We start from the raw sequence: 25,026 nt of genomic DNA, 5'->3' as shown, positions 1-25,026 counted from the left end.
TTAAAAGCCAAGCTTTTGAAACAGGAATTGAAAGCAGAAAAGATCCTAAGTCTATTTAAAAGGTGAGGACTAGAGAAAAAAAATATCAAAAGAGAGAGGAAACAAAATCACAAAGCATGGTTAGTGAGGACAGAAAATGTGATGCACAGGGGCCATGGAAATATTATGGAAATTATACTGGGATATGATTCCAAAGGATGAATCTGGAAACACTTAATGATGAAGATAAAAAAGAGAAGATGAAATGGTAGATGAGAGTATCAGGTCGGATGTATGGGGTCCATGGAGACGACACTCAGAGTATTGTTATTTAGGTAAGAATTGGATGTGAAGTGATGTGAATGCAAAAATGCTAAGTGCTAGCTAATACATAGAGACAATTTACAAAGGGAAGATGGGAAACACCAAAGAATAGGTAGATAAAATAAAGCTTTCAAAGGTTAATGTGGTTTCAAAAAGGAAAGGGGGATAGGAGACAATGACACAGGAAGAGTGGGTCTTGAGGGAGGGCAAGAAAGGGGGGGGGGGGGGGGGGGGGGTTGTTGAAAATAGAGGAGAGAACAAGAGAAGGGACAAAAGAAAGAACGAAAGTAGTTGCCTTCAGTGCTGCCCCCCCCCCCCCCCCTTACCTTTTTTTTCCATTTCATTTTTCAGCAATCAGTGAATGATGTGTATTTGCCTCTGTCTAAGTGAAAGGCTGTGTATTTGTGTGTGTTTGTAGGTGTGCGTGTGTGTCTTATCTGTGTGGGTGTACGTGTGCAGCTATCTGTGTGCATGTTAGATGAAAGTGTGGTGTGCTGTTTACGCTAGCCGGAGTCATGCCGTGAACAATAAGAATCCTTGATCATACATCAAAGACTTCACTTTGACACACACACACACGTATGCTGCCTCTGAAGAAGAGGTGAGAAAGTTTAAACATCCTTTCACAGTGTTGTGTACTTCAGCATAGGTGGCACCTCAGCCAATCATAAATACAACGTATATGCCGTCTAGAGACATTAATTCAATTCATGGCGGCACACGAACCTAACAGTCAATCACACATGCAGTGATTTACCTGCAAACACCAACACAAAATCTCAAGGAACATTAGTTTTATTTTCACTGTAGATTTTAAGGACTTTATTTACTGTGAAATCCTGCAGTTTTAAACATACACTGCACGCTTGCATTCGCCAATCTGCTCTGATTATCTTTTCATACAAAAGGAGGCTCGAGGGATGATAAAGGCAAAACAAAGTTGCCCAGAGAAGAAGAAATAACTTCCTTTGAATTATCTACAGACCTAGGTTTAGGGAAGTTACTAGAAAAAGTAGTCCATCACTGAGTTTTTAATGCTTCCCTAAAATTGTTTATTTTACTCTTTAATCAGCGACGAAAGTAATCACATTTCTTTCTTATCACTTCACTTTAAAGTTACATTATTTATTTTTTGGCCACTAGGAGGCAGCATAAGAGGCTGTAAACACAACACTGACATTTCACCTCATTAAGTTTTATGGCGCAAGTGTTTTCCAGTTGCCAGTTTACACATCCAGCAGACACAGAACAGCATCAGCATTCATTTAGAGCTACCTGCTTAATGTCCAACATTCACTCTCCTTCTAGGTCTGTTTTGGTCTCCACCAATTCCTCAGGGAAATATCTGGCTCCATTGAGTTTTTAGAGCTTTTCCGCTGAAAAGAGCTGCTGCTGGAAACAAAGTTGATGAGTTGTGGGTCAGAAAACCAAAACAATGGACTAAACGGCTTTGTAGAGCTGAGGAACTGCAGTTGGGTGATAATTCTATGCGAGTCCATCATTACAAACGACCACTTTCACTTTCACATTACATTACATTTCCTCCATTTCCCCTGTGCATCCTGACCACGGCTCTTCTTTTCTCCCTGTGTTACTGCTGCCCGGCTGGCCCAAAAGTGATCTCAGTTTGTTTATCAGTGGTTGATGCATTCTCACTTTTCTCCATTCTCACCTTTTGCCACTAGTCTGATATAAGTTATTTTTCTGATCAAGTGCTTTAACACATCGTTTTTGGAGTTACTATTTAGGCTGATATTCTTTTCATTATGTGATACAAATGAAAAACATATAGAGTACCACCACTTTTCAAAGCTCTGCCATTTTGTATGTTGTTTATGTTCTTTGTTCCCACAAACAGTGCAGAGGCTGTTGCATGCACATGCGAGGAAGAATTACTGGAAACTAAGGAAAAATAATTTTCATTCACAGATAGTGACAAAAGTTTTAAACTTTTCACCAGGCTACCAACTACACTTTCATAACTGACAACTGAAGTGTGTGTTACATCACTGTGTGTTACATTAATGCAATACCTTGTGACCCTGTAACACCATTCACACCTTGCATTTTGTCCATCAAAATTTTTTATCGAACAACCAAGATCTATCCTGTAGAAATACGACACAGAAATATTCTCTGCAACAGAGCATGAAATACCCTCGACAGTCACTGAATGTGCACAGCCTTGAACCTCCAATGGCTGAAGGTTAAAACGAAGGTTAAATTCACAGAATTACTGTTACATAATCGGATATAGTTTTGTTTAACAGCATTAGATTCAAAAGCCACCTGCCAAAGGGTAGAAAGAGTTTTATTGTAGCTGATAAGTCATGTAATCATAAGTATTGCTTCAGTCTTGTTTCTGTACTTCTACTGTGGCAACTTCCCTGCTATGAATTACACTGCCTGGTGAAATCTTCTGGCTGCTGTGACCTGGTGACAAATGAATTAGTTACATTCCCTTGACAGAAATGAGACACATTTCAGTCACTCTAACAAGGTCTGGCCACTGTCGACATTGCCCACTGAGTTACTGACCCTTGGCTATGAAATTTAATTAACAGAAAATGGGATGTGGATTTTTCGACCTGTGCACTGTGTTTGGTGGCAATGTCACAGGGCTGCTCTGGCAGTGCTGAAGTGCTTCTGGACTAACTCAACAACAGACAGATATGATTAAAAACAGCACTGTCAGTGCCACCAGGCTTTGGATTCACCTCAACTACTTACCTTAGGTACACAATGAATTGTATGTGATTTGCAATCCAGTGAGCCATTGTTGCACCCAGGCTGCTGGTTAGTCTGGCTGAAATATAACCAGCAGTGGGAAAACAAAGCTACAAATCAAATGAAATACACATTCCCTGGCTCAGACTACGTTTTATTGGAGTAACCTTCAAAAAGGCCACAAAAACAGCTATGGATCACAGGAGAAGTGAAAATGTGCCTCTTGAGGAGAACCAGTGAAAAAGATTAGTGTTAAACATGTAGGTGAATGGAAATGGTTCAGGTTTTTCATTTCATACAGGAAAGTCCTTAAACAAGACTGCAGGATTACTGGCCTTAAATGTTCACAGGCAGACTCATTCAATCAAATCACATATATAGTGGTGGTGTTCTTACTATAAACTATCAGGTATAAACTGACATTGGAACCACAAAAACACCCTCCTGACCTTCAAATTGCAGTTATGCCCAGAGACTCACGATGACGCACACTAACATGCCCAATTTGTGAAACTGAGCTCCTTCTGTATCCAGGGAGTAAAGAGACAAACCAGAAACTTGTCACTGATGACTGGCTCATATGACAAGGGCTGGAGTGTGTGTGTGTGTGTGTGTGTGTGTGTGTGTGTGTGTTGTCTAATCCTGGTGATTCACTTGTCAACAGCACATGCCAACAGAAGATGCTTGGGGGTAAAAAATCTCCTTTCCACCTACATATTTGGGTCCGGTGGCCACCAAACATCAGAAAGTATGAAAACTGGCAAATTTTGAGTAATGCAAATGTTGTGTTGCTTTTACACACACACACACACATACACATACACACACACACACACACACACACATCCAGTTTTTTGACTAAATGTATTTACTGCTACATTCTGCCTCAGTTTGTTTTAAAACAACATAGATTCCAATCAAACCTGTCATTGCAGTGGAAACAGAATAGAAAACAATAAATATTCAGTACAGCCAAGTACACAGTTTGTAGCAAAGAATTGTAATGCAGTTCAAAAAGGCTCCTCTCAATCTGCATGCACCACAGTATGTGAGGAGCGCGATGAAACAGCCAAAACAAAAATCTTCGCCCTCAACGAGAAGTGAATTTTCAGGTAGCCCATTTTAAACCCCCCCAAAAAACTGAGCCAGCAGGTCCACCATCGTAATGGTTCATGTAGTTTTGGTGGCGCCAAAGCCCTTAAACCTGAAGCTTGAGACATGATGAATTCATGTCTCACTTGACAGCCAGCAGTCTTTTCAGGATCGTCGTACATTTGCCAACAAATACGTTAGGGATAACCCACATAAAGCTTTTTTTTTTTTTTTTTTTTAATAACCCACTGTAATGGAGGCTAATTATCCACTGATGTGAAGCAGAGGGAGGTTTTCCTCTGTGGAGTCTTTTCATAGCTGCTTGGGTCAAAATAGATTATCTCACACTTGAGTACCAGCAATCAAATTTTTTGTGTATAATTTGGAACAATACACTTAAAAGTAAAGTTTTTGTCAGCACTAGGAATACATTTTACCTTTTGAGAAGAGCTATACAAAAAAGTTAAACAAAGACTCTTCCTGGTATGAGTACTGATTTCAAACTAATGTGGCTGGTATGTCAAAGCCATGAGATCCCTGAAAATAATGTAACAATATGTATTCTGATTGTAAGTTAGGACAGATTGCTCTTCTCTTGGGTGACTGATGGGTTCACTGATGACTGAATGACTCCACATTTTGCCAGTTAGTGGCTGTCCAAGTTTTGATTCAGTGCTTATGGGAAGCTTACAAAGGTGCTTTCTGAAAATGAATCCGATTTTTAAATAGGAGGCAAAGTTCAATACTTATGTCAAAACATTCACATTCAAAACAATCAGAACCTACGGCAACTAATTTACAATATTGACTAACTGCATTAATTTGCTTCCACTCCAGACACATACCTGCTCACATTCACACAATAGAAAAATTATTATAAGTTGTGATGTTATAGTGGCACTTAATGGCACCTTAGGGTGTAGAAAGTGTAGTTACATTTGAGGTGCTTACATAGAAATAGACACAAAAACACAGTTTAAGAATAATTTTAGTAAAATCAAGGATTCAGTGCAGTTAATAGAAATTCTATTGGAGTGCACAATTTATTAACCTGTACAAAGAATTACAAAGATTTTCCTCCTCTGCAACTTTTTGTAGTGTTCTTCTTAAACATATTGCACATTAGTCTGATTTTACGGGTCTCCTTTACAAAGAAGAGCCAATGAAAATAAAACAATCAACAACAGTTGACAGTCAATATTTAATAAATTCTAGCTATTCCTTTACTCCAAACTCTCTCTGAATTTATTATTTTCTATTACTTTTTTCCTTTTTATAGCCAGTGGAAAGTTTATTGCAAAACAACTACTGTATATTCTGCAGAGACATGGTTATTGTTATAAGATCGTAGCAAAAGGACATTAGCAGGCTAGCGTTCCCAGTAATACCTACCTTTGTATGTCAGTTTTTTTTCCTGCCACTGTTATTATCAGTATTATTATTAGGATGGGAGGAACTCCTCTCATCAGTGTTCTCTCTTCTCATTTTCTGTCTCTGTCATGATTTTGTCAGAAATGTAATCTGCAGAAGAAGATAAAGGACAGGCTGTTCTTGTGTGGGCTACAGGCACAGTTGATTTTTATGTATTCAGTTTGGTTGTTTTTTATTCACATGTGGGTGCATGTGTATTGTTTGGATGAGCGTGAACGCTGGTGGTTTTCTGAGATGCTTGTAATTATTCTCCCCCTGTTCTTTTTTTTTTTACGTGACATGTTTCACACGAGAACATCAAAAGTTTCTCCCCATTGCACTCACCTCTCACATTCCCTCAACGTACCACCACCCTGCACTACCACTCTTCCTTCCTTAAAGGTTTCTTCCATTGCTCTTTCATTTTCTATTTCACATTGTGTTACTGTCGTTCTCATTCTCAGCTTCTTGCTTTCATTTTTTAAAATATTTTTATGCACTGTTTTCTTGGTGTGTATATAATAGTGTCACTTTCTTGGTGTGTATTATAGCAGCATAACTTTCCCTCTGTCATTTTCTGCTTCATGTTCATGCAGTTCTTCTATCTGTCCTTTTCTTCCCTTCCTGCAGCCGTCCTTCACCCTCTGCTGAAAGATGGATGGACGGAACAAAGTGGTTAATGAATCAATGAATGACTTTATGTGTGTGTGTGTGTGTGTGTGTGTGTGTGTGTGTGTGTGTGAGACAGAGAGCGAGAGATTGAAAGATTGAAACTGTGTGTGTGTATTCTGTATATGTGTGTCTGTCTCTTTGCATGTATGTCTATGTGTTGGGGTGTTATAGAGTGAATGATTGTGTCTGTCATTTAGCCCAGTATGGCTTGTCACACTGTCAAACTTATTCCATTTAACAACTGTGTGTGTGTGTATGTGTGTGTCTGCGCACACGCACAGGTATGCATGTGCAAAACAGGATATGAGTTTCTCCAAGCGTAGAAATGGTTTTCTCTGGACTGAACACTATTTAAATGGAAACACTGTAAAATGTTAGAAAAAGCTGTAAAATACTGTAAAACCAAGGTGCATTCAACGTCGAGTAGTTGCACGGTTCAGGCTCACGCCATCAATCTGAGATGATCTGCTGCAAGAGACACACATCTATGCACACACACACACACACACACACACACACACACACACACACGCACACGTGTGTGTATGGACATACAATTGCACAAATACTCTAATGTGATGTTTTCTCGTTTTAAACTATTTGCACATGCAGTGTGCGCACACACACACACACACACACACACACACACACACACACACACACACACTGCTGATATACTGATACACACTGATCTTTTGTTTTATGATGTGAAATGTGCACACACCGCCATGCCTGTGTAGAGATGATTAATCGTTGCTGCTCTGTTGGATAATGAACTATAATATATATTACCATTTAACTATGTCTTATATCTGTGTGTGTGTGTGTGTGTGTGTGTGTGTGTGTGTGTGTGCACGCGCGCATGTTTGTGTGTGTGTGTTCTTTTACTAAAAGGCCCTGAAGCCATTTTCAGGTATAAAAAAGTAATTCATTGAAATGTTGATAGTAAGTCCCTTGTTGAAAGCATAGGTGTTGAACTTTGTGTGATTGGCACACCTTTGAGATGTTTGCAGTATTTCTATTTTCACTCTTGCACCAAAATCGTAAAGGATACTAGTTTTTTCAAGTCTATCATACAACAGTACTCACATGCCCATGTGAAAGTTATTGGTTGCTTTCATAACTTGTTTTTTTCTTGAGCATGCGTCATTGCATATTGTACAGAGCAGTTCAATGAAATAATGACGTATCTGCATTTATCTGCTTGGTTGATGGTCGTTTGGTCAATCAGTCAGTTTACGACACTGTAGTGTGGTTGGGTGTAAGGAGGAGCAGTGTGGTCTCTGAAGGCTGCTCCATGTTTCCTGCACCGCTTAGGTTAGCGCGCCCCATCACACACCCGTTCATGCATTGACAGCGATGCATATCTAGTTCGTATGCAGTTGTTGTTAGTAGTTGGTGATTGGTTCTCAGTGTGTGCTATGAAGTTCTGGCACCTTCCAAAACCAAAAATATATTTCATTTTTATAGTTATGACACACCTATGGAGTGCAATTACTATAGCATCTCCACGCTGTTGTTGGTTTTTAATGGAGAGCCACCCATTGACTTTATTGCTATATTTCTACTGTAATCATACAGTGCTGCCAGTGTTCTTATCTGTGGATTTGCATACACTGTAATTAACTATATGATCCATGACCATTGTACCTATTAAGTATATTCTCTGTTAAGGCTTTTATCTCCCACTACAAGGCCTGTGGAACATGCATTAATGAATCTGATACACTAAAAGCTACATTTAAGTCTACAAGTCTTCGATGCTGCTATCTTCAACTATTTCAATTAATAAAACTGATCACCAGGAGAAAGACAATTTGTTTTTCATGAACAATAATTGCTTTGTATTCAAAATTGTGAGGCTAAAAGAAGATCTTTAGAGCCATATGTTGTTTTTAGAGCACTGTGACAACTCTTATCATGAAAACAGAAGTGTGCACACTTGTTGCTGTGGATGATGCACATGCATCTAGAGAGATGAAGTGCACAGTGTCTGTTCACAAGACAGTTGTCATGACGAAGTGAAATGTGAGTAAAATGATCTTGAATGTTTTCAATATTGAATAGAAGACTCACAGCTTTTTAGTTCATCTTTCTGCCATCTTTCTGTTGTTTTTGTGTTTCATTGCAGCAACCAGAGTCCATTTGAAAATCTGAGACACAGGGTCGTTCTTTATTGGCCATGAAACATCAGTGTGTTTCACTGCCAATGTGTTATACTGTAGGTAGTCATATGTATTTAAAACACACACACACACACAAAGACTGTGAGACCATCTCAGACACACATATGCACATGCACAAAGCTTTACAGAGAACTACACACTTTTCACCAGAGTCACCCATTTATCTTATAAATATGTTGAAGATATGTACATTAGTGTGTGTGTGTGTGTGTGTGTGTGTGTGTGTGTGTATATATGTGTGTGTGTGTGTGTGTCTGTGTGTGTTTGCATGTGTGTTCAGCTATACCACAGAAAGCCCTAAAGGGGCTGTTTATTTCCCCAAACACATGTATTGATCCAGAATACATGAAACGCCCACAAACCCACACTGATACCAACACACACACACACACACACACACACTCACACACACACAATGGTGTACACAGGTCTACATGAAATTTCTATCTCTTACTTTATCTCTCTCCCACACACAATTGAAACACACAAATTGAGCTGAGATGAGAGTGTTAGAGTTGAAATATGGGGAGGTTTAACAGGGCTTACATTGTTTTTATGGTTAACACCCACAGAGGAACACACATACACACACAGACAGGTGGGCAGAAGGAACAGGAAAGCTGGGGATAAGCTATGTGATCTCACACACATACACACACATACACACGGTTACAGTCAAGCAGCTGGTCTGCCAGTGACATCAAAGTAACTTCCTAGCATTTGTGGAGCAGAATAGAACAAAGCCAAAGTCAAAGATCAAGTTTGGCCTTTTTTGCTAGCCAGAAAACAATATATTTAATTTTATATCTCATGTCTTAGATAGTGTTCTGCTTGTCACTGGGAGTGTTGCCCATCTATATCATCAGAAAAACGACTGTATTACCTCTCAAAGAAGTGTTGGACAGGAACCATAGCTAATGTCGGGCCAGGTTGTGTCATTGGCCCCTGGTTTGTCATTTTATGTGAGACAAAAATGCGAGTTTCTGTTTCCCTGCCAAGTCATTTGGTTTGAAAGCAAAATATTATGGTTCATTTTGGAAGCAGGTCCTCACAGGGGTCCCAGAGGGTCCACAGCAACATCGGCAATAGTTCCATTTCACTCTAATTTAACAGTTAAACCCAAAGGCTGATTCTTACCACTGGTTGTTCAAATTTAAACTTTAATTTCCTTCAAACTTGTAAATGTAACATGGTCTCAGATTTTCATAACATGTCCTAAATATTTAGGATTTAAAAAAAGATGCACTTTGAGAGTAAGTTTCTGCAGTGTGAGCCAATCAAAACACACTTCACTTAACAGCAGAGTAACTCTACATGTAATATGTTGATGTCAGTCAGGTACACATCTATATCTGTTTGAATAGATTATTTGAGCCCTTAAGTATTAAGTCTTTCATTCAGATTGTTTATGTGAACATGATGACATCTTGATTTTTTTTGCTGCATTAACTCTTGAGCACAAAAATCAGTCCCTGATTGAAGCATGAAAACATGCAGGTCTCTGTATTCTCCAGGCCGGGTTAAAGACTGAAACTGCAAAATTGAAAGTAATATGATAAAATATGAAACAAGAACTTTGTGCACTAGATTATTTATAATGTTTGCTTTTCTTTGTTTATGTTGTTTTTGCTACTCAACGTTTACCTGCTGTTTTATGTTTTGCTTACTGAAAGAGTCAAACTGCAGTGCTGGTGTCCTTCAGGTATTTGTTCCTCCTAGATAGTTAATGAGCCACATTTAGTCTCCGATACAAAGTGCGGCTCATTAACTTTCAGGGAACAAAAACCTGCAAGACATCTGCCCTTGACAAACAGGGCTTGACACCTCTTAACCAGATTATTGGGCTTTACACCAGTATTTACATCATATTTTCTCATCTAAGGAGCAGTTTCAATCAGAGGCTAGGTCATCAGTCAAGATTATCTGGTCGTGTGGGCTTACAGATTTAGCTTTTATCACAGCTGCCCTAATATTAACATGATTGTTATTTATTAACTAATATCTGGAGGTTTACTTCTAGATTTTTTTAAACTCTCGAAACAACAGGCTTCTAAAGTAATTATTATTATTATTAGAGCTAATCATGTAGGTTTGCTGGTATTATGGAGGGATACAAACCTTGCAAACAGTGCTGAGCTACTGTGAGCAGCCATTATCAGAGCCCATGCCGATTGTGACATGTTTATCACATCTTGGAGGTTTGGCCCAACTGTAAAAAAAAAAAAAAAAGCTTCTGCACCTCCGAATCTAACCACTTAAACTGTATGTGAGGCCGTTTGTCTTTTTGTTTGCAGAAATAAACCAAACTGCTCTGTTGCATAGCCCCTGTGGAATATGTTTTTTTATGCAGCTAACCCCTAACCTCAATGGCATTGTAAACACTTTCTGAAGAGGTTCACGAGGCCTACCGCTGCTTTCACATTTATTGTGTAGCACAGGCAGGAAGTGTTGAGTTAGTATCAGCGGCAGCTTTCAACCGAGCGGAACAGAAAACAATGGGGCTCCCGCTGTGACAGTGTTGCTTGAGTGACAGAACAACTGTTGGAAAATAGTGATAAATAAGGCAATATTATACACAGGAGATAGCACTGGAGCTGAAAATTCAGGGACAGCATGTGAATGAATGTAGCAGAAACACTGGTTTGGGTCCTAAACAAGTTATTTGGTGTGGGGGATCAGACATTTATCCCAAGTGCACAGATGCCAGATGTCCAAAGACAGCAACGTTTTGGAGTGGTGAGGTAGAGTCAGCAAAATGTGGCTGTCCACTTCCATTGTCAGTTTGATTGATGTCACACTGGATCATGGGAGTCACTATGAATTTGGAGGTCCTGACTCCAGGGTTTATCAAGAAGAAGGTAGTGTTATCTCATTTATGTCACTCCATTTATGCTTTATTGCCTTGTGTAAGTGCATCTACGGCTGACAGACAAAAGTTACTTTTCATTTGAGTGACATGTCATTGACAGTATTTATAGCATCATACAACATTTCTTTTGGGAATTAATTTTGGTGGTGTACTGAGCAAACTTTCTAGTAACTGCCTCCTCTGTGGTGAACTTAATAGCCTTTGTTGTCAGTGAGTGGCCATTTCACACATTTAATTTCACATGAGTGCAAGTCTGTCCATTCATTTGTGATGGAACAAGGGTAATTTCTTTTTTTCTTCTGCTATCCTCACTTCCAAATGAGCAGGCAAATGTAGGTGAAGGCATGTCACGCATCTTAAGTGGGAAGATTTAACATTGATAAACCCCAAATAAGAGAACACTGACATCCATCTGAAAAACAAAGTTGGCTGTGTTTAGTATTGGATTACACCTTGCAAAAATGTACACACAGCGGAAGGGAAGATAATAATAACAAACATAGTTAAACCTATGATTAGTATCACCATTCTTCATTTTTTATTGGGGCAATTTCTGAAGAATCAATGATGCAGATGTTACACCCTTACAAACTCAAATTACCTGAACAAAGTCTCTGTTTTCCCCTGACATTTTACTGGTGAAGTTCTGTGATAATGACAGAAAGCAAGGAAGGCACAAGGAATAATGACCCAGCATTTTTAACCATTATCCCAATTTATCTGTTCCTCCATTACAACACACTTCATCTGGCAGACAGTAGAAATAATAGACTTCTCCAAAACAGAGTTCTCTTTATGTAAACTACCGTGTACTGAGAGAAAGCTATCCTCTTTTATAGTACATATTCTGTATGATAACTGAAAGTGTGGAAAAGATGCAGCCATTCAAAGATACATAATGTCTAATTTATACATCTACACTGCCTATTGCTGATGATGCAATGTCGTACACTTGGCAATAAAGCATTAGATTGCGTGTTTGTGTAGGTGTGTGTGTATGTGTATGTGTTTGTGTCAGTCTGATGATATATGGGAATAGTTGTGACATCGAGTTTACCCACAATTCTGTGCTGCCCAGGGGACCATGAACTGTCACCTACCAAGGAAATTGACTGTTTTGCACACATGCACGGGCACACACACACACACACACACCTACACACACATAAATGTTAGAGTATGTACACAAAGACAGAGACGGAAGCAAATATGCATCTGCTCACATGTACATACCAGAAGACATCGAGACAGACTTGTCCTTAAATATATACAAAGATAAATACACAACTCATACACACATGAACACACAGGAAGACAAATGGATTCACTCATACATGCCGCATGAAGAAAGTCACACACACACACACACACACACACACACACAAGCCCATCCATCCATTTTGTATAGTGAGTTGACAGATGTAAATGTGCCCAGAGGACAGCAGGACTAAATGAAGATGCATTAGACCTGTGTGTGTGTGTGTGTGTGTGTGTGTGTGTGTGTGTGTGAGAGAGAGAGAGAGAGAGAGAGAACAAGCAACAGAGACAGCAATGATTAATGTCCATTTAAACATTTGAGCAATAAACACTTGTCTTCTGATTGCATTCTCTTCTATTCCTTCCTATTTTTAGCATTCATAAATATTTGTTATTTACAGCATGTCAGATATTAGTGTTGTAAACCTTCTCCTGATCTGCTTAATTCTGTTTTCTGTCATGTCTGATCTGTGACCTACTAACTCAATTAAAAACTAAAACTTTTAAATTAAAACTAAAGATTTGCACATATGCGCATGTGAGTATTGATTAGGCAAGTGATGTTATTTCCAAATATTTTTGTCCACTCTAACACACCACAGCCTCAGGGCAGGCCACTCTTACTATGGAAAGTCACGGCCATGTCAGGGTTGTCATAGCAATGATGACAGGAAGGAAAAAGATAGAACAGGATGTGTTGGCAGTGCTCTTTGGAGAGGAAGGAAGAGAAGGAGGAGGGGGAGAGATGAGGGAGAGTGGGAATGGATGTGGTTTTAGAGGTTTTGAGGTTTTCTGGCTGAATGAGATGCTATTTTATCTGCCGTCCCTTTCTCCTCAGGACTGTCTGTCATAGTAAGATGTGGGTACCTTCAGCGGTTATTGTGGAGGGCTCGTGGAGCCCGAAGCAAAGTTTATTGAATAGTAAAAAAAAAAGTGAGCAGAAAGAAAGAATTGACTGACATTTTGTTTGCTGACTTTGTATTTTCTTTTTATTCAAGTCATCTCTGTGATGCACTTAGTACTAATTCATTTCAGTAATGCGTTTCTCAGAGAGAAGCACAATTAAACTGCTGCTTCAGTTGCTTTCATATGAACTAGATAGTTCAGGCCTCATGTACAGTCAGGAGTTCAAATATGAAGCCATTTTTTGGCCGTATGAACTTTATTTATTAAAATGAAAGTTTAATTTGAAATTTTACTCAGAAAGTGAACATTTCACAACTTTGTAAGTATAATATAGGGTTGGGCGGATATGACGGTATATACTGCCCAGTGATAGAAACGTGTCCACCGGAAGAGATTTTACCGTTTCCACCGCAGGAGCTATATATCCGGGGCAGGTTATGTAGCAAATCAGGGCTGGATTCAAATCCAAATCAAATCCAGCTGCCTTGCAAGGTAACATGATTTGGGCAGCAGGACTGCAATTACATATATATCACATATAAAATTACATATACCGTGATAGAAGATCTTGGCCATATCGCCCACCCCTAGTAGAATATATAGTTATTTTACCTTGACTACAAATATTAACAAGTTAACAATTAATTAAGTATGCAAGCCTTTTGCAACTAAACAATAAAGCTGTGGGGTGCCACACTATGAGCCTGTTATGAATAGTTTGGTCATTAAGTATAAACATGTTGTTAATGTGATTCAAAGAAAAAAGAAAACCAAAACAGTAAAACCATTAGTAAACATAAACTAAAAGTAAAGCCATTAGCCATTACTGATGTTGCAGTGCTTTAAAAACAGTGCTATATTTAAATTATGTTTTGGATCTTCAGAATACAGACTGTGTCTCTGATTAAAGTCTTGGGACTCCTGATTATCATATTGGAAGCTAGTTGCACTTATTTACAAATCTAGGCTGAACTGTCCCAGATCAAAAAATGTACGTATGTGAATAGTACTTCAGTGCAGATGTTCCTTTTAAGAGCAAATAACTGTGGATGTGTTCTGTGTTGTGTTATACAGAAGTTGACTGATGTTTCCTCTATTAGTCCCCTGCAGCACTCTGTGGCCTCAGGCTAGGTCACTGTGTCCATAGCAACCACTGCCAGGAGTAGATTTCCCAAAAGTGTCATTGTGTTGTTATTGTTGCACATGCCATTGAAAGAACTTAGCAAATATACTACTTCTCAAAACTTTTTGGAGAGACATAATCAGCTGCTATCCTCAGGTTGGGTTAGTTGCAGCAACAGCTCTGAGGCTTTAGTAAGAAACGTGTAGCAGTTCCTGCTTAGCTGTTAATATCCTTCCAATCGACCATAGTACTCACAACTGGTTCAACTAAAAATGATTAAAAAGAAAATCTGTGTGTAACAACGGCGAGATTTTAAAGTACTGTGATTTTCTTTTAGGTAATCTTATTAAATATGTTGATGATACAGTTTTATATTAGTAGGTGTTGTATTTATAATCTTAATAATTCCCATTAATTGCACCTCCTTAAAGAGTTACTTAATACCAAGCTGATAAGAAACCCTCCATTGCCCTCTCTGGTTAAGTCTTTTCCACCCCTAACCACAATTAGCAACTCTGATGGTTGTGGTCAGAAGTGAGCTCTATTGCACCTGTAACAACACCCAACAGTGATGTCATGGTGTACTGACACACCCTGGAGTACACTTCTACATCACTGTAGCAAGGTGAGAAGTTAAACCACCAGAAGTCAGCAAAAACAAGATTCCAGCTGCTGTTCTCTTTAGGTGTGTTCATGCTGAGTGTGCTAACAGGCTTTTTTAACAGTCATTTTTGACATGAAAAGGCACAGGTGTAAATAATAGAATTAATGAATCCCCTTTAGCTGCTTTGGTTTCAGGTTCCTAGTATTACGCATGCTTGCTCATTACCATGGCTTACTGGGACACTTGAATAGAACGAGCCATGGATAATGTTATTTGTAACACCTGTGCTTTTCCTACTTCCTACTAAGTCAAAATATCTGCTGCAAAAAGGCCATTATCTTTTGTTCATTTTTATTGTAATTAAGTTGTAAAAACAAAACAAAGGGGGTTAACAAGTCTGATATTGGGTGCATGAAGTATAGCCGAAGTTATGTACTGATACAAAGTAGTAAATAACCTACTGTAAAAATATAGTTAAATACAAATTTATTGATGCAAGCCTTTAGACTTGTATCAGCATTATCCATTATCAGTGTTACGTTTATCACAGTCAGTTCCATGGATCCACTCTCATCCTTGGGGAAGTTGTTTTAAATAATTTATTTGAAGTTTTGACCCATAAAAATACTCTTCAGTTCTATTTTTGTCTCTTAAAAAATAAAACTCAGATGTCATGTCCCTCAGCAACTTCCTTAGTTCATCCGAGGGATTCTCCTGCCCTCCTAGTCTAGCTGGGAAATGTCATCTATCCAGCATGAACCAGGAATGCCCGGAGGTCTCCTCCAAGTCAGTCTTGCACAGAACAACTCAAGGAGGCAGGCATCTCAGCTACATGTATCCACAAGTTAATTTATTTCCCTCACTATCCAAAGTGCATGGCCACAGATGAGGGTTTGAACAGAGGGGAGTTGTGTGCTGTGGTTTGTACACTACCACACTCTGATACAGAGTACATACTGGCATTCCATCTTACCCCTACCCTTTGACTTGTAAGTGGTAAGCTTGAAATGGCCCTCTGTCACATTTTTGCATTGTGCCCAGCTGAGGCACTGGGGTCACCCACCCCGCCGCCAGGCACATCTGACTATTCCTGGGCCTGGCTCCAGTGTCTCTCCTAGCAGATGAGGTTTTCTAGGATATTTTAATATCAATCATGGTGGTCCATAATGATATGTTATCAGTGGTGATATCTTACCTTAACTAAGCTGTCCTGTTTGCACGGTTGTATAACAATTGTTAATAATTGAATGTCAGTCAGTTTTTTTTTTACAGCCTAATTGCAACAACACTAAAGTGGTAATTATAGGCCCTAAATGTGCTTATTGCCAACTTCTGCCAGCTCTTGGCACCCTACCGCTAACCTACTGCTGAGAACCTTAAACTATTATTGATCTGAATTTTTATCCTGAGTCCCACATCTAAAGGCTTGCTCACTTATTTTTTTCATCTCAAGAATATCTAAAGAATAAGATCATTCCATACCTTAAGTGGCCCTCACTCTTATCTCATCTAGACTATCTTACTCTGCCCTGTACCTTTTACTGAGCCAGAAAATGCTTAGCACAGCATAGCTCTCCCAAATGCAACTGCTAGACTGAATTTTAAAACCTGGAAACATGAACATATTTCCACTATTTTTAATTTACATTGGTGGTGCTAATCTATGTCAAAACAGACTTTAGTCAACAGAGTTTGGCTTAGTTTGTGTTCAATCTTCAATCTTGCTAACCTCATCTGAGCCTGGGGATTGTGGACTAATAACAACATTCTTGCCATGTCATTCTTTTAACAATTCAAAAGACCCTGAAAAGACTGTTTTTTTGCTCCATAAGGAAAACAGACACATTAACTATTCTCAAGGCTATGACAGAGCAGGTGAACTGCCTGCCCAACCCTCAATTCACCTGAACGGAGGTGTTTATCAGAGGCCACAATAATTAAAATGGAGCACTCAAAGCTGTGTCAGTCCTGAAATTTAATAGGTAGAAACTCCCATTGTTACTGAATAGGGGGGATGCACCTATCTATATGTGTATATATATATATATATATATATATATGTAGAGAGAGAGAGAGAGAGAGAGAGAGGGAGGTGGGATTGAGGGAGGTGGCAGTGCCCTTCTCGAGAGAGGGGAGGAGGATTGAAGTGAGAGAGCAAGTTTTAAAAGCCTCAAGCACAAATCCCTAAAGCTTCAATTTAACAGGTTCTGTCTTGAAGGAATGATTCTCTTTGCTGCAAAATTGTTAGTGCCGGCAGATAAACCTCTATGCTTGGGGTCTGAAAAGGTTGAGAATCATTATTTGGTAACTAACTGCTCTCAGTATCCCAGATGAATGGCACACAGACACTAGAGCTCTGGGTTGACTATTCTGTACTGTAGCAAAATGATATAACACAGTAATGGAGGAATAAAATAAAAGTATTTTTTCAACTATAGAAGCATGTTGCAACTAAAAAGCCAGGTGTTAGTGGAGATCAAGAAAGAGCTAAAAATAGAGTGAATATCAAAACTCTTCGTGTGTCCAGTGAAAGAACTCCAAATAAATGGATGTGCAAATAGGCAATGTCTTAACCATATTAACTTTATATGTCAATTTACAGCTTGTTCTATTGCCAACAAGTGGTCAAAAAAATCCATTCATGCTGCTCTGAAAGGGCAGTTTGACTAAATCAGCATGGTTTTATATTATTCAAAATAATGGTTAAAAACAGAGCTACATACATTCTAAGTTTAAACATTTGTTTTAAGCGGCTGCTTTGTTACAGTAGGCCTGGGCTTCTACTCCACGTCTGTTGGTAAATACCTGGTGTTTCTGTGGCTGCTGGGCTTTTTAGTGTTGGCCATCACAGCATGGGGATGTTGTATATTAGCAACCAATATTTCTTGCTTCCATAGTAAAGTTGGAAAGGCTGGGGCGAGCTGGTGTTTAACAGAGTGTAGCTGCTACAGTGATTACTCTGTTTTGCAGGTGATTGATTAGAAGCGCTGCTGGAAATGTCACTTGCCCTGCTAATATATTTTCACCAAGGGAACATAGGGAAGGCGGTGTTAATACATTTTAATACGTTTACTCTGAGGGAGCAGAACAGAAATGTAACTTTTAAGGGCTAGAGTTTTTTCCAGTTAAATGTGGTTTAGGTCTCAGTTTAGACTGCATACTGCTGAGCACTATGTAGATAGAATGTTTTTGCTATTACAGTGTTTGGCATTATCCGTACACACCCGAGTTCTAATCTATTGGTGTTGTTTACTACGTAACTTGTGATTCTACAAGCCCTGGTTCATTAGGCTGTGGTTTATTCTATGGTATTCTCTGTGCTGTAGAACAAAGTGAAGTCGGTACTCTGATTGCCCTCCTTCACTGGTGATCGTTGGGAATTAATGCTGGAAACATCACTGGCTGGCACACTTAAAAGGAAAATCCAACATCCAGAATTGTCAAGCAGAATTCAGATATGTTATTCTCATTATCTTGGACAGTGCAGTCACTATTTGAGATAATAAACAGCTCTCTGTCCCAAAGCAATAAAAGCAGGAATGAAAGCTCTGATCTGTAATACAGTATCATTGGGACATAAAGTGCAGCATGCTGCTTTAAATATGAACCGAATGAACTGTAACAGTGTTTGTTTGAGCTTCGTCATATTAAGTGCTGTTGTGTATGCCAGAAAGCTTGGTGATTGCCAGAGCAAAAGTAGTACTGCTTTTTCCTGACCAAGATCAGACTGATGAGGTAAGTACTATTGGAAACATCACTGGAGGTACAATGCATACCGTGAACACATACTGGTATACCATGAGTTACTAATGTTCAGTATACTAGCATAGGTCGTATTTTATGTCACAAAGTGAAATCATACTGTTGTTTTTAGGGTAAAGTTTGCAGTAAAAATGTCACAGTACACATTTATAGCCTATTTAACTTATAGAAATTGAGTTCTTTAAAAATGAATTATATACAGGGAAAATTGTCATTGGCAGCCATGTAACCTTCATATCCCTGCTGAAAAGCTATTCTTGAGTAATTCGTCTCCATGTTAAAGCTAACTGCTTCAGCTGGCAGCCAACCTTTTTGGTAACTCTCCTTAAAGGGGCATTTCCCTGAAAATCAATGCTCATCTTACACTTATCCCAAAATGAAATAGTGAAAATCAATTTAGCGGGCTCAATTGGTTGGAGCAAAGGTGTGCTCAGAAGGTGAAATACCCATTTAATGTCTTTGATTAATGAGTTACTCCTGCTGAAAATGTTGCGTTAGCTGTTGACACATTAAAACAAGGGGAGCACAGCAGGTGGTGAGGGGCCTCCGTTCAGATTTGGCCCTCGGCCACAGTTGGCCAGGAGCCCCTAGTGTTTGGTTGGTTAGAGTTATTATGTGCTATGTGTCAGTGAAGCTGTTAATACATTTACACCATGGGAGCACTAACGGTGCTGGGGAGTCCATTTAGCTCAGGGGCTTTGGCATCTTTCCAACCGCAACAACTCTACATCAAGAATCACAGATTAAAGGAGTATGGCGATTGCTATTTGTTAATACATGTACACCATGGGAGCTGAGTAGAGGTGTTAATGGATTATGGATTGCACCCATTGAGAGATGCTTTCAATGTGAACTCAGAGTCCCAGCAGAGATGTGGATGGGGAGTGAGTTGTTTAGACTCAAAATGGTGGATGGTGGGCAGGTAAAATTATGTTTTCTGCACCGTTTCTCAGAATTTATGCTAGGGTGTTGAGTGTGAGAACTCTGCTGTAAAGGAGTTGCAACTGCAGTATGGCAAGTAGAAATTGACTTGCTGATCTGATTGAGTTTTCTGACCAAGGCTTTTGCAAGGTGCAAGAAAAAGTGACACAAATTTTAAATATATTTAGAAGATGCAGAACATTTTGAGTTAAGTTGAAATCAGTCAAAAAAAATCTTCTCATTTGAAAAAGTTAACTGGTCTGCCAAAGTTTTAATCACTCTGAAAGATGGATTTTCCCAGACAAATTTCAAATGCTAACATCTGTCCAAATCCCTGTTTGGCAATATGTGCACACGGTCTGACATTTGTTCTGGTTCCGCTTGGTTTTAACTTTACAGCCCCCTGGAAACCAAACAAGAAATTAGTAATTTTTGCCAGGTATGAGGAGCTAGATTTGACAAAACATCTGTTCCAACTTTGGCTTGTGGCAAGTTACATGCTGTGGATACAGATACAGTTCACTCCAGTTGTTTTGTTACTGTCAGGTAACTAGAGGTCATTTTCCTCTCTCATTCAGTGTGTTTTCAAGGAGTGACAGCTCACAAACTGCATCGGCTACATTAAATTTTGGCAGTCGCAATCAATACATGATGTACAAATATCATCTAATTTTTACATTTATTTTCAATTCATTACTTTATTTTAGTCTTTTAGCTTACGGATAGTTTCTGTTTTCTTTGGTATGTTTTTTAACTATGTTGTACTGTATTTTTGTACTGTTTTTGTTATAAAAAAAAACTATGCGAATGCAAGAGACCCTCTCCGTAATCGTTACTATGAATCCAGTAATTGATGATGATTCTTATTTGAATATCATATAATTTTGTTGATATGTCTATGTGGAATTGAATTATGGTGTGTCTGCCGCTTGGCTTTTATCCAGTAGCAACTGCTTTAGTGCATCCATAACAACAGATCCAAGGAGCTGTTTGCTTTGCTATTTTTAGGGGATGGCTAGCTAATATGCATCACCATATATTTATACTGTGGGAGAGAGCATTGCAGAGGTAGTGCAGAGGACCTTTCTTAGGATGTTTAGCGCCTTTTCAGCAATAGCTGTTTTAAGCCTGACCATTGATATCCCCCATAAGATAGATGGAGACATTACGTTTTCAGCGAAGATACGGAAAAATCTGAAAACCATGTCATAGAGTTAAACCATGTCTTCAAGGGCTGGCATTGTTAGATGTGGAGTGTAGGATTATCATTTAAGTAGTGTCCTGATATATAGAATTATCTTGTTGTGGTTGTGTGGCAATAATAAAGGGACAGACACTAATGGTGCATGACTCAATGAGAATACAATTGTCTATGTACAAGGTTTCTGCAAGGCACTCATAATAATTTATTAATCACTTAACAAAAGCCTTCTCTCATCCACCTCTTCCTGTCTCCCCCACTTCCTCATTCCTTCTGGCTCTGGTCTATTACTTCCGTCATCCTTCATTTGTTCTTTCCCTCATAACATAACTTGTTCTTCCCCTCCTTGACTCTTTCTCTGCCCCTTCCACTTTCCATTATTCTCTCCCTTCATCCCATTTTGCATGTTACTCAGTGTTTTAGCCTCACTCTCGTTACCTTTCTGACATATTAAAATGTTGTCCTTGCCTAGAGTTGCCATAGCAACACACTGACCTGCTGTAAGGCTGTGAAGGGCCGGAAGGGACAAACACAACAGAGGAGCATCATCAGTCACTTGCACACACACACACACACACACACACACACATACATATACACATATACATATACATGAATGCCCGTACAAACACAGAGACATACACATGGTTTAAGACACAAACAAACACCCAAACAACATCCCAATTGGGTAAAAGAAAAATTATAATTAATATAATTTTTACACAATACATAATTATAAATTCACTTTCAAGACAGGCAGTGCCTGTGTAGGATACCACCCTAGCAACACACACAAAGATACAATGTTATCTAAGAGTGTGCCCTTTTTCACTGATATGAGAATTTTGTATGTTGTACGTCAGTGTTTGGAACATTTCATTCCCACAAAATCAGCTTTAATGAGATAATGAGAAGCCCGCATTGTCCTCAGGCTGTGCTCATGAAGAGCACTAACAGTTCCTAACACACATCTGACCATGTTTTATTGTATTGTGATTGGTCCACAATTATAATGCACCATTTTTCATGAAATAACCCCAAATGACCTCAACTTGCAAATGGTTATAATAAATAAAATTAAAAACAAAGGAGTCATTCAGTATTAAGTAATCACAATCATTATGCTACAGAATACAACTGCAAGCGGCTAATTTGAACTTTCCTAGGCACGAGGTTACAGCTAAAAAAGGTTGTATGGTACTGATTAAAAACAAATCAAAGCACTGTGCACACAGCTAGTATTATTAACTGCATCTACATTGTAAATATGGTGCAGTAACCCAAAATAATACTGATCATTGATGGTAACTTAACACAGGGGTTTTGTTATTTGTAATCTGTAGTGAAAATAACTCTAAAATAAGTCTTATGGATATTATAAGGGGTCAGCAATTAGTTTCAGCCAAGAGACCAGCATTACTTACTGAAAGCCAATGCAGTTTGGAGTCAAGGCAAAAGCCTGTATGTTTGGAATTAATATGTCAAAAAATATTAATCTTTAAATGTTTGGAAATAACAGCTTGATTTATTAAGGCAGATGTTTGAAAACTTCTTGCCATAGCATGAGGGCAAGTCCTGGCCTGCGTATTAACCCCTGCTTCAACTTACAGCCCCTGCACTCTTCCTAGAGGAATCTGACATTATCTGTCTAATCAGTTCATTATGTACACAGAAGGTAGACAAAGAAGTATTATGTTACCTTTATTTGGCAGTGCCTTTCAGCAGTATGTCTTCTTTGGATTGAAATTGAAATTTTTATTTTTGTATTCCTTATTCATTTAGTAACTTTAATATACATAATGTCAGCACCAGGAGCTGTCCATATTATGACCTATTAAACAGCCCCATCAAGGCACTGTATCTGCTTACCACATGGTATATTGATTTTTAGAGATTAAATTTGTGTAATTTTCAGTGGAATTTACTTTTTGTAGCAACAGTAGATTCCTGAAACAGTTGATAAGTTGATCAAAAAGGGAACATTTGGGGGTCATTTGGTGACTCTATTGTGATTCTTTGGGTATATTTAAGGGAGTAGTTTGACATTTTAGGAAATAAACTCATTTGCTTCTTGGCAGAGAGTTAGATGAGAAGATCGATAGCACTTTCATGTGTGTAAAGTAAATATGAAGCTGCAGCCAGCAGCTCTTGGCAAGAAAGAGAATAAGCGATTTTCCCGAAATGTTGAACCATTCCTTTAATATCAAAGCACAATAACTTACATGCTTAAAATAACCATTAGGATGGTGTCATCTGATGCGCGGTAAAACTGATTACAATTTCACGTAATAATCATTGTAATATTACAAAGGTGAACAAAATGTCTTATTCCTTTTAAATACAGTTATAAAATCACCTACAGTAAACGTGTATATCAATATAAAATCCTCTACGAGATGTCAGCTGTCAGATCACTTCATACACACCGTATCTCACATCCATCCTCACATTAACACTGCAGGTAATCCACTGTTTTGCAAACCAGACTGTACTGTTTAACATTAGATGACTGAAAAGAGAACAAAATGAACAGAATGAGAATGAGATTAGCTGGATACTGACAATACTTGTGAAAACTTTATCTTTCCATAATACCCACTGATTCTTTCAGACATCAGTCTAAATGAGGGAATGCCTTTGTGCACCAAGCTGGTTCATTAAAACATGCCAGCCTGGCAGACACAGGACTGTACAGTCACATAAGTGTGACAAATGACGCATGATTCCTTGCATTCTCTTTTCTTTTCATTGCTTTTTTCCCACCTTCTGCCCATCCGTCAGTCGGCGCTTTAGTTTGGGTTTTGCATTTAGTTGTGTGTCTCACCTTGTTAAAACAAAGCAGGCAGCATGTTTGCACAGAGGACGGCATGGTCAGCTGAGTGTGAGTAACTTGCCTCTGATGCATGACTTCATACAATCCAAATAATGAGTCAATTAGAGTAAATTATACATGTTTAGGGCCCACTGCAATTAGTTCACCTCTCTCTTTTCCTGTCTTACTGGAGTTTCCGTCTCCCCCCTTTCGTGTCTCCTCCTCATCCCCTCCTCTCCCCCTCTCCCTTCCTCCATCATTCTGTCTCTAGTCTTTCTCCCTCTTCTTCCTCCTCTCTCCTGTCTGTCTGTTCATCTTCCTTCCTTATTTTCTCCAACCCCACCCCTCCCTCTTTTTCTCTGTCCTAGTTCTCAGGGTCTCTTGGTGAAGCTTTGTCTAATTACCATGCTAGCGTTTAATTGGAACAGCGTACACAAACACACGGATTGACTGACTGAAAACCCCTTTTACATGTAGACACACTGCACTGTGCATGCACACGCACACTCACACATAAAAACTAGCCACTTGGATAAACATTACATGCACACATTACACACCCAGCAAGTTAATATGCTCCAGTTATACAAATACACATAAAACACAACATACACCAGGGTTAGATACCGTGGAGTTCATCCAGGTTGCACTACAGCCACTGTGCTGATGCCCCTTCTGTAGAGCTAAGGCGTGTTGGCTACAGTCATGCATTGATTTTGGCCAAGTTATACTATGAGCTGCGTGTAGCTGATCCCAGTGTAGAGCTGTGTCATCTAAAAACTGGCAACAACAGATGCACATTGGAGGGAAAATGCTAGCCAGACATCTAAATACCACACAGTCACTTTGAAATATATTTACATTTCTCGCAGAACAAACACATCTTTGGAATTTTGTGTTGTTGATGCTGCCGTATTTGGTCAGTTTCCACTGTACTGACTGTAAAATAGGAACAATTCACATCTAGACCAGTATATAGACATATGTGTGACCAGTGACGGGTCACAAATAGACTTGATTCGTTGTAAGGGGTCACAAGCCAAAACGGTTGCTAAATCATAAAAATGTGATGCATTTTCTGTTGTTGAGCTGTTGCTGGCTGCTTGGTTCCTCTTTATTGGTTGATTGATTTTGGTTTTATTTTTTGTAGTGCTCAAATTGTTATTATTTTTTTATTTTAT

The 25,026-nt window shown here is 38.9% G+C and overlaps 1 protein-coding gene across 1 annotated transcript in view; it reads left to right on the top strand.

Moving 5' to 3' along the window:
• csmd1a (CUB and Sushi multiple domains 1a) overlaps positions 1-25,026 on the top strand; it is a 281,553-nt gene that overhangs the window by 74,597 nt on the left and 181,930 nt on the right. The gene's annotated exons all lie outside the window — the stretch shown is intronic.

Source organism: Enoplosus armatus, chromosome 1 (assembly GCF_043641665.1).
Source record: "Enoplosus armatus isolate fEnoArm2 chromosome 1, fEnoArm2.hap1, whole genome shotgun sequence".
Classification (NCBI taxonomy): Eukaryota; Metazoa; Chordata; class Actinopteri; order Centrarchiformes; family Enoplosidae; genus Enoplosus; species Enoplosus armatus.
This window is presented reverse-complemented; position numbering and strand designations above follow the sequence as displayed.